The 13,969-nt window shown below is 45.7% G+C and overlaps 1 protein-coding gene across 1 annotated transcript in view; it reads right to left on the bottom strand.

Moving 5' to 3' along the window:
- The window catches only part of AFAP1L1 (actin filament associated protein 1 like 1), a 275,377-nt gene that overhangs the window by 162,279 nt on the left and 99,129 nt on the right, over positions 1-13,969 (bottom strand). The window lies entirely within an intron of this gene.

Raw genomic sequence — 13,969 nt, 5'->3', positions numbered from 1 at the left:
TCTGGAAGCCGACTGTCTGGGCCGCCGCTGGTTCACATCTTTTCTAAGCTTCCTTGTGAGGAGCAGGCTGTTGAATCGGACGCCTCGAGGCGAAAAGCGCCCAGAGACAATTCTATTTGAATAGAGCGATATATCTTTTATCTGTCAATGGCTGGTGCCAATTGAGCAGCAGAGAAGGCGGGTGTTCCAAATACACAACAGAGCTTTATGCGGTTTCAAATTCTGGACGACTTCCGGGTTGTTCGCACAGGGGGAAGAAAGTTGTGAAGTCTAGTGGGAGGGAAGGGAGGCTGAGGGAAATTGAGGAGCGACGGGGCAGAGAATGAACAAATTGATGCAAGGAGACTAGGCATGAATAAGAACGAAGTGGAGGGGGGAGAAAAAAGAAAGCGAGAGGCAGCGAAGGGAAGGATGTTGGGGTAGGAGAAAAAGGGACAGAAGCGACAATATAGTGGTACCACGGGAGGAGAACAACCGTAGAGGGTGCGAAGGAAGGAAGTGCGGTTAGGGGGGAGAAAAGGTGAGAGATGAGGAATGGGTTGACAAGACATCAAGAAAGAAAGGGAAGGAAGAGAAGGAAAGACATAGAAATAGCCATAGAATAGGAGGTCAGAGAGCTGAAGGGAGAGAGATGTTAGGAAATTAACGGGGAGGGAAGGACACCTAGAGGGTGGTGTGTGCTGAAAGGTGAGAATCAAGTTAAATAAAGGAGAAATGAAAGAGAGGGGTCGTGCACGTGGTTGACGTAGTCAACTCATGGGAATGTTCGCAAAGCTCCGTTGTAGACATTAGGCCTGTGCGTGAAATACTGCTCTGCTAGTGGCGTTTGCAGAGTTTTTCCCGCTCTGCGTAGAGCGCGGAGTTCTGAAAAACTGCACAGAGCTGAGTTTTTTCCTTGCTCGCCCTCGCCAACGTTAGAGCGAGTGAGGAAAATCTTACTCCAGACCACCTGCCGGCGGGATTTCTCAAAGGGGATGGTCGTGGATGGCCGCTTCCCTCGCGTTGAGAAACCTTCCATTCATGTTGAGGAAGCTGCCGCTCAAGTAAAACATCTACTCAAGTAGCAGAAAGGAAGCCGCGCCCTCTTGCGCTGCGCGTGGTGCCATTTGCACAGATTTTACAGCGTGGTACAAACACATGGCACTAAAAATCAGCATGTAACGCAATCCGCCACTTGCGGAACTCTGCATAGCACGGAGGAGTTTTTGGGTCACTTTGCGGAAACTCCGCAAACTCCTCCCAGGCCTAGTAGACAGCACCTTTCACTGCGAAAACAACACAGGGTGCACAGTTGCCAACACCACCCCACCTTAGGAAAGGTGAAGCAGGCCTAACATCTGTGAGTCGCATCAAGTCTTGGGGGCCGCGTGGCCACCCTGCCTGTTCTGGTGTAGCAGACTCATGCAGGTGGCACATATGATATCCTCATCCATGACTCTCCTGCCCTCTTCGAGTTTTGCTCAACAGGTTCTCTATAGTCTCCATTTTATTAGTAGTAATGCTTCCTTGCAGCTGGCCTACGTCTATTTGAATAATTATTTTGAAGGTTGTCCTCCACTTGTGCCTGCGGTCTCTTCTCTGTATTCACTACTCTTTCTGTGAATTATACTACCCCTGAGCGTTGACACAGAGACACACCCTCTAAACAGACATCATGAGCAGGAATTTGAGAAATGTCTTCTGATGAAAAGGTAGCAAATATGCCAGGTAAAAAATGTCTTAGTGGAGAAACATCTTCTCCCAGACCTCTTTAGGGTTGGAGATGATGTGTTTGCCGTCCATTGTAAAGGGAAAGTTACTCCAGTCCTTTTGTGGAGTAAATCTCTGACCCTTTCCAGGGTAGGAAAAGGGTTGCATCAGAGTTTGTAAATGCAGCCACACCTATAAGTCTGTGGGCATTTGCAAACTTACAAGGCTAAGCATACCATGTTCCACACCCATTCCCACCTCTTCTGTGTGATTTGCTGATTGGCATTTCTCTGCAGTAATGGCAGAGAAATTGCAGCAGTAAACAAATTTCTATCTGCCAGGGTTTCCATTGTGAATTACTTACATGTATAAATGAATGCTTCTTTGAACGTAAACCCCCATTTACAACCACAGGCGTAGCTTGGTCAGTAAGACTAGGGGGTGGGGGGGGGGGGGATTAAGATTTTCCAACATACACACTGGCATCTCATGTTAATTATTATATGAGAAGCAGCGCAGGAGGGGGGCTTAAGGGCCAGTGGAAAGGAAAAGGAGTGCAGATTGTGAGAAGGTACTTCAAACACAGTATTTTACAAAATAGCCTTGTTTGAAGACCTCCAAATCAGAGATGAGAGTGTGTGTGTGTGTTTTGTCTGCCCAGGTGAAATCTGACAGACACCTTACCATCCCCGACTGAAAACTCCTGTACCCAACTATTTATTAAATAATACATTTATTATGAGGTGTAATACCTCACCCCTCCACTCCCTCACCTCCCCAAGCTATGCCCCTGTTTACAACAAAAAATGCCCTTTGTGAACTGCCAAATAGAGTTTAACAAAGACTCCATTTTGGGGTTTGGACTAGCTCTAGAATGCTTCAAGAACGTCTTTTTGGAGATAGTTACCTCTGAAGCAGATGTAATACTACACAAGCATTTGCAATGCAATCGGTCTCACATTTGAGAGAGTTTGAGCTATTGGCATTGAAAAAGACAATGCCTTTTATTTATGTGTTTTCAAAACCTGCAAGCGGAGTGTAAACACACACTTTGTACTTTAGTCCTTGCTTGCGAAAAGCAAGGCTGGCAGTAAAAGAGGAGCATTTACTGCCAGCCTTACTTCTCGTAAGCAAGGGCTACAAGTACAAAGTGCATGTTCATGCACTGCTTGCGGGTTTTCAAAACCCATAAATAAAAGGCATTGTCTTTTACAAAGTCTCACAAATGGGAGACCTATTGCATTGCAAATGCTTGTTGAGCTCTGAGATGGAGGTAGCAGCAACCATAGAAAGGCAAGGACCATGAAGCCAGGCCGTGTATTTCAAAAGCAGGAGGGAGGAGGAGGCAGTGCAGCCATAACAGGCCTCGGTCTTTGAATGCACAGCCAAATGTGGCAAGACAAGATAAATATTTACTGCCCTGATTACAACAGAGCTCTGTAAACCACAAGAACTGGTCTCCAGTGCTCCATCTTAAAGAAAGAAATAGTGCTCACAAGCTATGAGCAACAGCACATGTAACAGGGGTAGTGCTTGAAAATGGGCGGAGCTTTTAAAGCTCATATCCTAAATACAGCATGTCTCGCAGAGACAACGCAAGCACTGCCTAAGCGAGACCTAAGAAGCAGCCCAAAGCTGGACACTCTTCTTCAGAAGCGTCCTCTGGAATTGTGAACAATACTTCAGATGTGCTCACTATACCTGGACACATTATTCTAGAGGTGGTCCCCTGTACTGGATGCAGTACTGCAGATGTGGTCTCATGAATTGGTCACAATTCTCCAGATGTTGTCTCCCTATGACAGGAAGGTACTCCACAACAATATGGAACTGAACACAGTACTTCGAATGAGGTCTAAGCAGTTGGTCACAGGACTCCCAATGAGTACTCAGAGCTAAACATGGTACTCTCTTTTGAATTATTGATAACAGGTCTGATTCACAAAGCAATGAGTGCCTTCAAGATGCACAAAATATTCACTTTGGCCATGTAAATTCTCAATCTTGATTCACGGAGGAAAATTTAAGAGACATTTTCTGGTCACTTCTGGGTGGGTCTACATACAACAATAGGTCAACTGCCACAAGGCCAACAATATTTATGGGCATTTATGCACTTCTTCATGTAATTTCCTTCCAGGAAGTGCAAACTTACTCTTATCACAGGGAAGAATAAGTATGTTTCCAAGGAAGAAGGGTTTGATAGCACCCCTACATTAAATGGTGATGTTTGAGAAGAGATTTGTAAACAGAAAAAACATCTCCATAGAGAAACTGTTAACAAGTGAAAACGCACATTTTCTTTGCATTTCCATTGGCAGATTTTTCCACTGGGTGGAAAATCTGCCAGCTAAATTTGACACATTTGAGTGCTCATGAAACTTCACAGCTGTCACAGTTTTATTTACATGCTTCTGGGTGTCCTGTATGCATCAGGCAAATGTTCCAATTGTACTGTAAACACAGAAGTAAGTCTGCAACGCTACTTTGACAAAGACTTTGTCAATCAGGCCTGTTGTAAAATCAGTTTTCCAGACAATAACAAGATAAGATTGGACTGGTGACCCTAACTTCCACTTAACTGTGCCCATCTTGAAGACAAACACTTTGCATTGGCCACAAGGGCCGTCATGTAGCACTCAACAAAACACCAAAATAAAACAAGCATTTGCAATGCAATAGGTCTCACACTTACGAGAGTTTAAGCTATTGGCATTATAAATGGCAAGGCATTTTATTTATCTTTTTTGATAATTAACACAGAAATAAAAGACATTGTCATGTACAATGCCAATAGCTCAGACTGTTGTAAAAGCGAGACCTATGCATATCAAAGAAGCGGTCGCCCTTGTCCCGGGCTGCTTGGAAAGTGAAAGCATGCATGGCGCTCTGAATGTTGAAGGAAAGCATGCCGTGCCTGCAGTAGGAGAAACTCATTAAAGAAATGGGGGGCCTGAAACTGCACTCACCTGACGCCGCCGACACCCTGTCACTTCTTGCTGCACCTCGCCTGGGCTGCTCACGCTGCTGGTCTCTCCCGCCGCCATCGCTACCGCTGGCCGCTGTGGGGGGAGACTACAGCTCCCAGAGTTCCCGGTACCACTTCCGGGTGGAAACGAGCTGCGCGCCCGGAGGCGCATAAATTGCTGAGGCTCCCTCGGTGGAGTGGGGGCCTGAAACTGCACTCACCTGACGCCGCCGACACCCTGTCACTTCTTGCTGCACCTCGCCTGGGCTGCTCACGCTGCTGGTCTCTCCCGCCGCCATCGCTACCGCTGGCCGCTGTGGGGGGAGACTACAGCTCCCAGAGTTCCCGGTACCACTTCCGGGTGGAAACGAGCTGCGCGCCCGGAGGCGCATAAATTGCTGAGGCTCCCTCGGTGGAGTGGGGGCCTGAAACTGCACTCACCTGACGCCGCCGACACCCTGTCACTTCTTGCTGCACCTCGCCTGGGCTGCTCACGCTGCTGGTCTCTCCCGCCGCCATCGCTACCGCTGGCCGCTGTGGGGGGAGACTACAGCTCCCAGAGTTCCCGGTACCACTTCCGGGTGGAAACGAGCTGCGCGCCCGGAGGCGCATAAATTGCTGAGGCTCCCTCGGTGGAGTGGGGGCCTGAAACTGCACTCACCTGACGCCGCCGACACCCTGTCACTTCTTGCTGCACCTCGCCTGGGCTGCTCACGCTGCTGGTCTCTCCCGCCGCCATCGCTACCGCTGGCCGCTGTGGGGGGAGACTACAGCTCCCAGAGTTCCCGGTACCACTTCCGGGTGGAAACGAGCTGCGCGCCCGGAGGCGCATAAATTGCTGAGGCTCCCTCCGCGTCGCGGGACGCGCGCGGGCGACGCCGGGAGAAGCCCGGGACAAGGGCGGGACCGTCTGTGGCCGTCCGGGGCCGGAGGAGGCCGGGCCGGGCCACAAATCTTGGTTCCTGAGTCATTTCCAGAACACTGTTATACCCTCAAGAGGACAAAGAAAGATAAGTAGCAGGGGGCAATCTGGCGGACAAAACTTGTTGTTTCTGGTAATATTGGACTATGGTAAAACCGAAAAAACCCCAGAGTAGACCAGGGGGAGGAGCAAGGGGAACCCTTGACGCTTTTATAACACGGGCAGAATCCTTACTCTCACACGAAATATTATTGACCGAGCGGAGGCTATCTCTTGATTCCCTCCTGGCCCACAAACGATCGTCACTGGGAGCAATCGCTGAATGTGTCACACCTGGGGGGGGCACCCTTGAAGGTCAGAACACCTTAGCTAATAGCAATAGTAATATCCAGCTTGTGACTACAGCGTTAGTTCATACTCCAACGGTAGTCGAGGGGGAACAAGAGGTAATAAGCTTGGAGGGGTCTATAACCCCCCCATGTAAACATCATACTTCTCCATCAAGTTCAAATAGGGTGGTGTCACCAGCCCCGGGCATCAGGGAAAATAGAGCCGAAGTTCAAGCCGGGAACGCCACGGGGGTAGAGAGAGATCCTGACAGACCACTAGGGAGAGAAAGTGAAGTGATTACCCGATCGAAAAAAACATTATTAGGGACAGTCCCCATCCCAGTCTCTGGTCCTATTACGAATACCAAGTCCCTGCCAAATGTACACCGTAAAGGTACCGAAAAAGCCAGAAACGTTAATAAAACCAAAAAAGGTATACCTAGGAATGAGCCCATAGCCACCGAAGACACAAGATCGCAATTTACTTGCACACAATGTGAATCTTGTTCAACTGTAGTTAGAAAGGAATGGTTAACGGAAGCAATGAAAGTAATAGAATCCAATATAGAAGCCCTTCTTGTCAAACACTTGGCCCCCCTAGCAGATCATATTAACAAAATAGAGGGGAAAATAATTAGACTATTGGACGCACAAAATAGGGATCAGCCGGTGGCCCGAATTAATGCAAGTCAGGAAGGGCCGAGGAAGGATCTGCGTCCAGACAGCGCCGACTTAAACAATAGTAGGCTGGCAGGGAGCAACACGAGAGCTGCCACTATAGTGAATAAGGACAGAGTTACACCCCCCATCACTGCAACCCCTAGATCACAACAGGAGGGTAAGAATAGGGGGATGGTAACAGCTCACAGTCCTCCTGATGCACAGACCAAAAGTACCCCGGGTCTTCAGACATTGGACTTGCCCCCAGCCTCCTGCCCATACACAATAATCCTAGCGGGAGTTCCAGCCCAAAACCCCGACAGAGAAGAATCGACAAACTCCCTGATAAACAAAACTAAGCACTGGTTACTGAATAACGTTAGAGGAGTTAATACAAGGAACACTCATATTCTTATGGCTAGAAGGGTAGCTTGGGTAGGACCATCAGAGAAAAAATTTTCAGGAGATTGCGTGGTTGTTAATTTCAGAGACCCGCAAATGGTAAAAGAATTACTGGCTTTTAGTTGCGGGTTCTTTGATGGTGGGTCGACAATTAAAATGCTCCCACTTAATTTTTTCTATAGGGACTACCGAGCTGAGCAAAGACAAACGAACTGGAGAAGAAGGGAAAAGCCTACCACAAGAATTAATAGCCCGTGGGCTGGCCCCAATCGGTTCACCCCATTATGTGAGAGAACAGTGATGGATGAATTGGACTGACTGGCCCATGAAGAGCTTTTAGAGCCCCTTTCTCCCCTAGCCAATTTAGAGTACAGGGAAGGCTTGGATAGTACGGGAAACACTCTAGAACTATCCCTCAGGCGAATTGAAACCTCACCAACTCCTTTAGTTACCAGCGTGGTTATAGGAGAGACTCGTCTTGCAGGGTCCCTCGACCTAAATCAGCTCACCCTAGCAAGGAGGCCAACAAATCACGAGGAGGAGGAACTTAGGGTGGTTTCTTGGAACATCGCAGGATTATCTTCCAAGTTAAAAAATAAGGAGTGGTTGGATTTCAGCCAGAAATTCCATATCATCTGTTTGCAAGAGACATGGGAGACAGATAGTAGTACCGTACATCTAGAGGGATACAAAATGTTTTTCGTACCGGCCCGGAAATCTAATATGGGAAGAGCGAAAGGTGGACTAATCATTTATGTGTCTCTCAAACTACAAGGATCCTGGGAGGTTATGGGCTGGAGTTCGGATCATCTACAGGGTATTTCTTACCGCAGGAAGGGCTTAGGTTTTGTCTTATTAAATTTTTATAATGCAGCCCAACCAACGCATAGATTGAATGAGCTCGAGGATAGATTATCAGATTTACACGCTGGAGGATTCAACCCCCCAACCCTGATTCTGGCGGGCGACTTTAATTGTCACCAATGCCCATACTTAAAATGGGAAGGGGCTAAATGGGATTGTTGCCCCTCTACCAAGGACTGGCACCTAGAACACACACTAGAAGGTAGCAAACTTGGTAACATCTTGGGCTCATATGATCTGATCCCCACGATGGAGTTAATTAAGCTTACTCACTCTAATGTGATTAATCCGACGTTTAAAGGCAGAGGGAGGGACACCATTATAGATTTTATTTTTATATCAAATGATCTTAAACACAGGATTGTAGATTTTAGTATACAAATTAGTATTTTTAGTGACCATAACCCCCTGGTGCTGTTATTAAGGGTTGAGGATGGACCCGCTAAGGCAATGGCCAGTATGACAAGGGGCAAACTAGATGCAATCGATCAAGGCAGGCGCATACGTTGGTCGAATATAGATGGGGAAGTATTTTATAAAAATCTTATTGCAACCCCCGATAGTGGGATTTGGACGTGTCTAGACCCGGATGTGAAAGGAAAAAAATTGATAAATGCCTTCATAAATATGGCAAAGGAAATCGATAAGTTACTCAGGGCTAAAGCACCATCTACGGCCAACAGTCAACCGAAATGGTTTGATAAAGCTTGCTCTAGTGCCCAAAAAGAATTAAAACGGGCACTCAAAAAAGTACCGAAAGATAAAAGCAGGATCTCGGAATGTAGGGCCCAATACAAGCTGGCCATAAAAAGGAGGAAACAAACTATCCAATCTGAGGCTTGGGGGAATCTGAAGGAGGCAGGGGAGTTGAGAGACATGTCTAAATTCTGGAAGGTGATTAATGACCCAATTTTCCAGACATTAAATAGTGAGAAGATGGTCTGTAATATCCTCCCAGATGAATGGGTCTCTCATTTTAGCAAGCTATACAATCCTGCCAGTGATTCAACCCAATCAGCCACAGATGTGGGGACTCTGCCAAATTCATGGGTAGAGTTTACAGTGGAGGAAGTCAAAAATGGAATTTGTGCCCTGACAAGAAATAAGGCCCCGGGGCCAGATGGGATTCCTCCAGATCTATTTTTATCGCAGGTCGAGCTGTGGGCACCTATATTAGTAAGAATTTTTAATACAGCCGTGGAAGAGGGACTGCCAAGGTCCTGGTCAACTGCCCATATCGTCCCCATATTTAAAAAGGGAAATAAGAGTAATCCACAATGTTATAGACCGATTTCCTTAATTGATGTGTCTGCAAAAGTGTTAGGGAAGGTGATATTAAACCGTCTCATGGACTGGGCAGAGGAAAAAGATATCGTCACAGACACCCAGTATGGCTTCCGAATGGGCCGCTCAACTACTGACCAATGCCTCAATCTATATAATCTGGTCGCTAAATACACGGTTGCTGGCGAAGGTACAGTCTTTTTAGCTTTTATGGACTTAACAGCAGCCTTCGACCGGGTTAATCGAGGGAAATTATGGGAGATTCTAGAGTTGCTAGGGGTAGATTCGAGCTTGTTATTTATTTTAAAATCATTGCACTTTAGTACCACAGCTCAGGTCCGGTATAGTAACGAGGGGAACCTAACGGACCACTTTTCTTGTACAGGGGGCGTGAGACAAGGCTGCATCTTGGCGCCTTTCTTGTTTACATTATACATAAACGGTTTGGATAAGGCCCTGTGCACATTGGGAGTGGACTGCCCGAGAGTCGCAAGTAGAAGTATCCCGGTCTTATTGTACGCAGATGATGCAGTACTCCTCTCGCGTACAGGGAGGGGTCTGCAATCTCTTATAGATGGCTTCTGCGATTTTATGGCAAACTTAGATCTATCCCCTAACCTCACAAAATCCTACATCATGGAAGTAGGAAAAAGACCAACCAAGAATTTTATTTGTAAAATTGGGGGACACAAACTAGAGAAGGTCGAGGTTTTCAATTATTTAGGGATTACCTTCGACAAACATCTTAATTTTAGAGCACTAGCGACTGATAAATGCAAACAGCACGCGAGCATCATGGGCTCAATCATGAATCGTGCTACAAGACTAGGTAGATGGTCAGTGCTGGAAATATTGAACTTATATAACTCAATTTGTTGTTCTAAAATTATTTATGGGAGTGAGGTCTGGGGATTTAGAAATGTGGACTCTATACAACTAGAGGAAAACAAGTTCCTTAGGAGGATCTTGCAGGTTCCCCAAAGCACACCAGCCCATATTATTCACGAGGAGCTAGGGATCCCGTATATCTCTGACAGATTAAGCTTTAGGCCGTTACTGTGCTGGATCAAAATTTGGACCAACCCCGAAGCAAGCCTAAGCAGAGAAATAATAACAGACTGCATTAACAGGGAAAAAGGTCATAAAATTCCATGGCTTAAATATGTTCAGGATAAACTGGAGTGGCTGGGATGTGCAAAATATTTCAGGGAACCGTCAACATTAACACCTCAGTTAAAGGGCATTTTAAAGGCAGAATATATGAGGCGGATAGCCTGTGCCAGGGAAGATAGCGAAATTCTGAAAGGGTCAGTGAGGTCTCATTTATTAACTAAATCTGTTGAAGGTCTCGAACCCTACCTGGCACTAATCCATAACAAAAATGATAGATTTTTAATGACCAGATTTAGACTGGATCTTTTACATCACATTTTAGCAGTTCCCGCGGGGTACACGAAAGAAATTGGTACAAAGGGTCCCTGTGGCTGCGATCTAGGATCTCCACAGGATACCCTACATTTTGTATTCTTTTGCCCTTTTTATGAATATCCGCGGGCTCTTTTTTTAAAATCCATCCTAAGGGCGAATAAATTTACCCAGGTTAGAGTAGCCCTTTTATACTTAAAACTGGCTGTGGAACCCTTCACACTGTTCTGTATCGTAAATTTTTTAAGACTAGCCGCGAAACTGAGGAAATCTAGAGGGGAGATGTAAGTGAGTTTATTTGCCGGGCGCTGTAGGCATCCGGATTAAAAGGCCCCCCGCACGATAGTCTTACATTGTACACAGAACAGGAGATGATTTATGGAGATTACACAAAGGATGAACTGTAATGTTTACAGTACCTGGGACGTTATAAGATGTTTGTTTTAATTAGGCTACGGCTTATTTTTAATGTGATTGATCTTATATGAACTACGATCCTGTATTTTATTCACTGTCATAAGTTTGGTATTCCCTACCTGTACAGATGTCCTCGCACTGCACTTTATAACTTTTAACATGAAATTTAGTCTTAATCCTGAGCCTAACTGATATCCTGGAATGGTCCATCAGATATGTTTTCTTTTTTAACTTTTTTAGATGAAATGTTCAGATTACTATATGTGAAATGTGTAAATACATTGTTCTTGTATGGATGTTTTAATATCCGAATAAAGATACTTTTGAGAATCTCTTCTTTCATTAAAGAAAAGAGTCTTTACAGACTAAATAAGATGCACCGTGTAACAACAGAAGTAAAAGGACCAGTCCTCATAGGAGGTTACAAATGAAGACAAGGTGGTACTAAGGAGGGACTAACAAGCCTATTAATGAATCAGAGCCAGCATTTACAAAGGACAATGACACAAGCCAATGACAAATATGGGCGGAGAGTGGGCAGGGCTGCAAGATCATACTTGAATACAGCATGCCTTGCAGAGCAGCGCATGCGCTGCCCAGGCTCGACCTAAAAATACTTCAGCTTTGGTATCCAGAGCTGAACAAAATGCTCCAGGTGTGGCCTATATATAACTGGAAATAATCTCCCTGAAATTACACCATATCATTCCCCAGCTCTTTGTCCGTGTGAATTGGTCTCCCTGGGTTTTTGATGCCGTGCCACTTGGATCATGCAATATTTGTGCACAGCAGTCAAAGGACTTTCATCCTTTTAAGGCTTCTACATCACAGTTCCACTTTCAGGCCTGGCTACAAACAACCTTAGCATATTTGGCTGACCCCAATCCTTCAGTTCTTAAAAAAAGTACATTAAAAAGAAGTAAAGAGAAATAGTTATTTTTTGTCAGCACCCTTCAGCATTCGTTTGTATGTGTTTTCATGGTTTGCCATTGTTTGGATGGGCTTTCATTTAAAGTTGAGGCATTTCAAGCATGGTTACATTGCCTATTTGTTTTCACACTAGGTTTTGTTGATGGGACACTAAGAGGACATTTTGTTAGATTTCTGATAGGGCATGTAGCTTGCACTTGAGATCCTGTGTGTGTTCTTTAATTTGCTTGTTTTCTGTGACCGCAGAAGTTCACCTGCGACTCTGGGAAAGAGGGGCCCTAGCCAACCTGACCAGAGGTTGGTATGAATGAAGGGGGAGGGAGGCGGATTATCCTGCCGGACGTTTTAAAATACTATTTGGTCTCTCAGTTAATGACGGTAAGTGACTGGGTCTTCGCTGCAGAAAACAAACTGGCTGTGAGAATGGACAGAAACATGATGGGCAGCATATGGTACCCAGCCTCGCTCTATGGGAAAAGAACTCCGAATCCACAGTCCTTTCATACTACAATAGTAGTGACGATTTGAAAGGATGTAATGAAGTACCTGGGATAGGAGTGCAGACTCACACAAGAGATGCCGCTACATGCCACTCAGGGATATCTGGGGAGACTACAGGGCTTTGCAAAATGGGACTTAATAGGCCTCTCCAAACTGGGTGAGCTATGGGCAGTAGGAGATGTGATTCTCCTGAAAGATCTAGTGATAGAATCCCACAAGGCTGATTAAGAAATTTAGAGGTACCTACAGGCCTGACAAGCACTGGCCTCCCACATAACAAGGGGCACAGATGTGGAGGAATCCACACCACTGGAAGAATGGCTGCTCACACTCACAGAATCTATGCACAAAAAAGCAACACCACTGTTGAGGGAAGAGGTGTGGTGCCATGGCCAGGGCGACTGACGCTGGAATCTGGGGCTCACGGTTCGATCACTGGCGGCAGGTCAGCCCAGCACCATGTGACTCTGGGCAATAGCTTGCTTAATCTTCCCGACGGCCCCCAGCGCCGGGATGCCTTAGGGTAGCTGTTCGCGCTTTACAAAAACTGAACTTACATTTTATAAAAAAATCGAAATCCCTCCCCTACACCATGATACAGCTCAAGACGAGGAGGGACGAGGATGTATAGGAGTTTGGTGATGGGAAATGGAAAAAGGCACTGAGGGCCAAAAGTCTAACTTTACTACTCGTAAATGCCCTTCGTGAATATTGAAAGTCGTAACGTTAGACTTTCATCTCAGCTTGTCTTTGGGAATCTGGCCCATTGTTCCTCCTGACTGGGTGTGAAGTTGGATATGATCCATATACGTTTGGAACAGTAGGTTATATTGAATATGTACCTGAGCCAACAACCTCATATTAATGTTGAAGAGAAGCATCAAGAGAGAGGAGGGAAAGTTTTTGCCTGCCCCAACTGGCCATAAGTAGATGTAATCATGATTGGTCGTGGAACGTAAAACATTCTTCTCTTCCCCTGCCTAGGTTGATGGATGATGCATCAATTCTAGGGCAAATATGTAAGAAGTTACTCGAACTTTTTGACTCAGAGTGGTCCTTATTCAGGCTTGCAAAGGGAGTGGTCAAGGGATCAAATAAAAAAGTAATGCATTAATGAAGGTGAAGCGAGTTAAGATGAAGAACAGGTGTGAGTTTTTAGCTTCCCCAAAGAGTCCACATGTGATGGAATTACTACACAAAAACTAGAACCTCCAACTGTCAAACAATAGCGATTGTGGAATCAATGATCCAGCACGCAACCCAAAGACCAGCACCAAGAAGTAACACATAATCCTGCAGCACACTGGAAAGTTCTCTCAAAAGTAGACTCTTGTAACATACTGTACACAGGCCCTGAAAATCACAACTAGAAATTAAAGGAGATACGAATCACTCCGGTGGGTCCCAGTCAATCAATATATTAATTTGGAAAGCTGTATACAGATAAAGGAGCCCTAACTACCTTTAGAACCAGGCGCCAAACAATATACCTGCCAAGTACCTGATCTCCAGGAAATATGCACTGGTGTAAAAAACAGATTATGAATGAAGAAAAATGCAGAAAGGGCCTTCAGGGCA

The sequence above is a fragment of the Triturus cristatus genome, chromosome 7 (genome assembly GCF_964204655.1).
Source record: "Triturus cristatus chromosome 7, aTriCri1.1, whole genome shotgun sequence".
Classification (NCBI taxonomy): Eukaryota; Metazoa; Chordata; class Amphibia; order Caudata; family Salamandridae; genus Triturus; species Triturus cristatus.
This window is presented reverse-complemented; position numbering and strand designations above follow the sequence as displayed.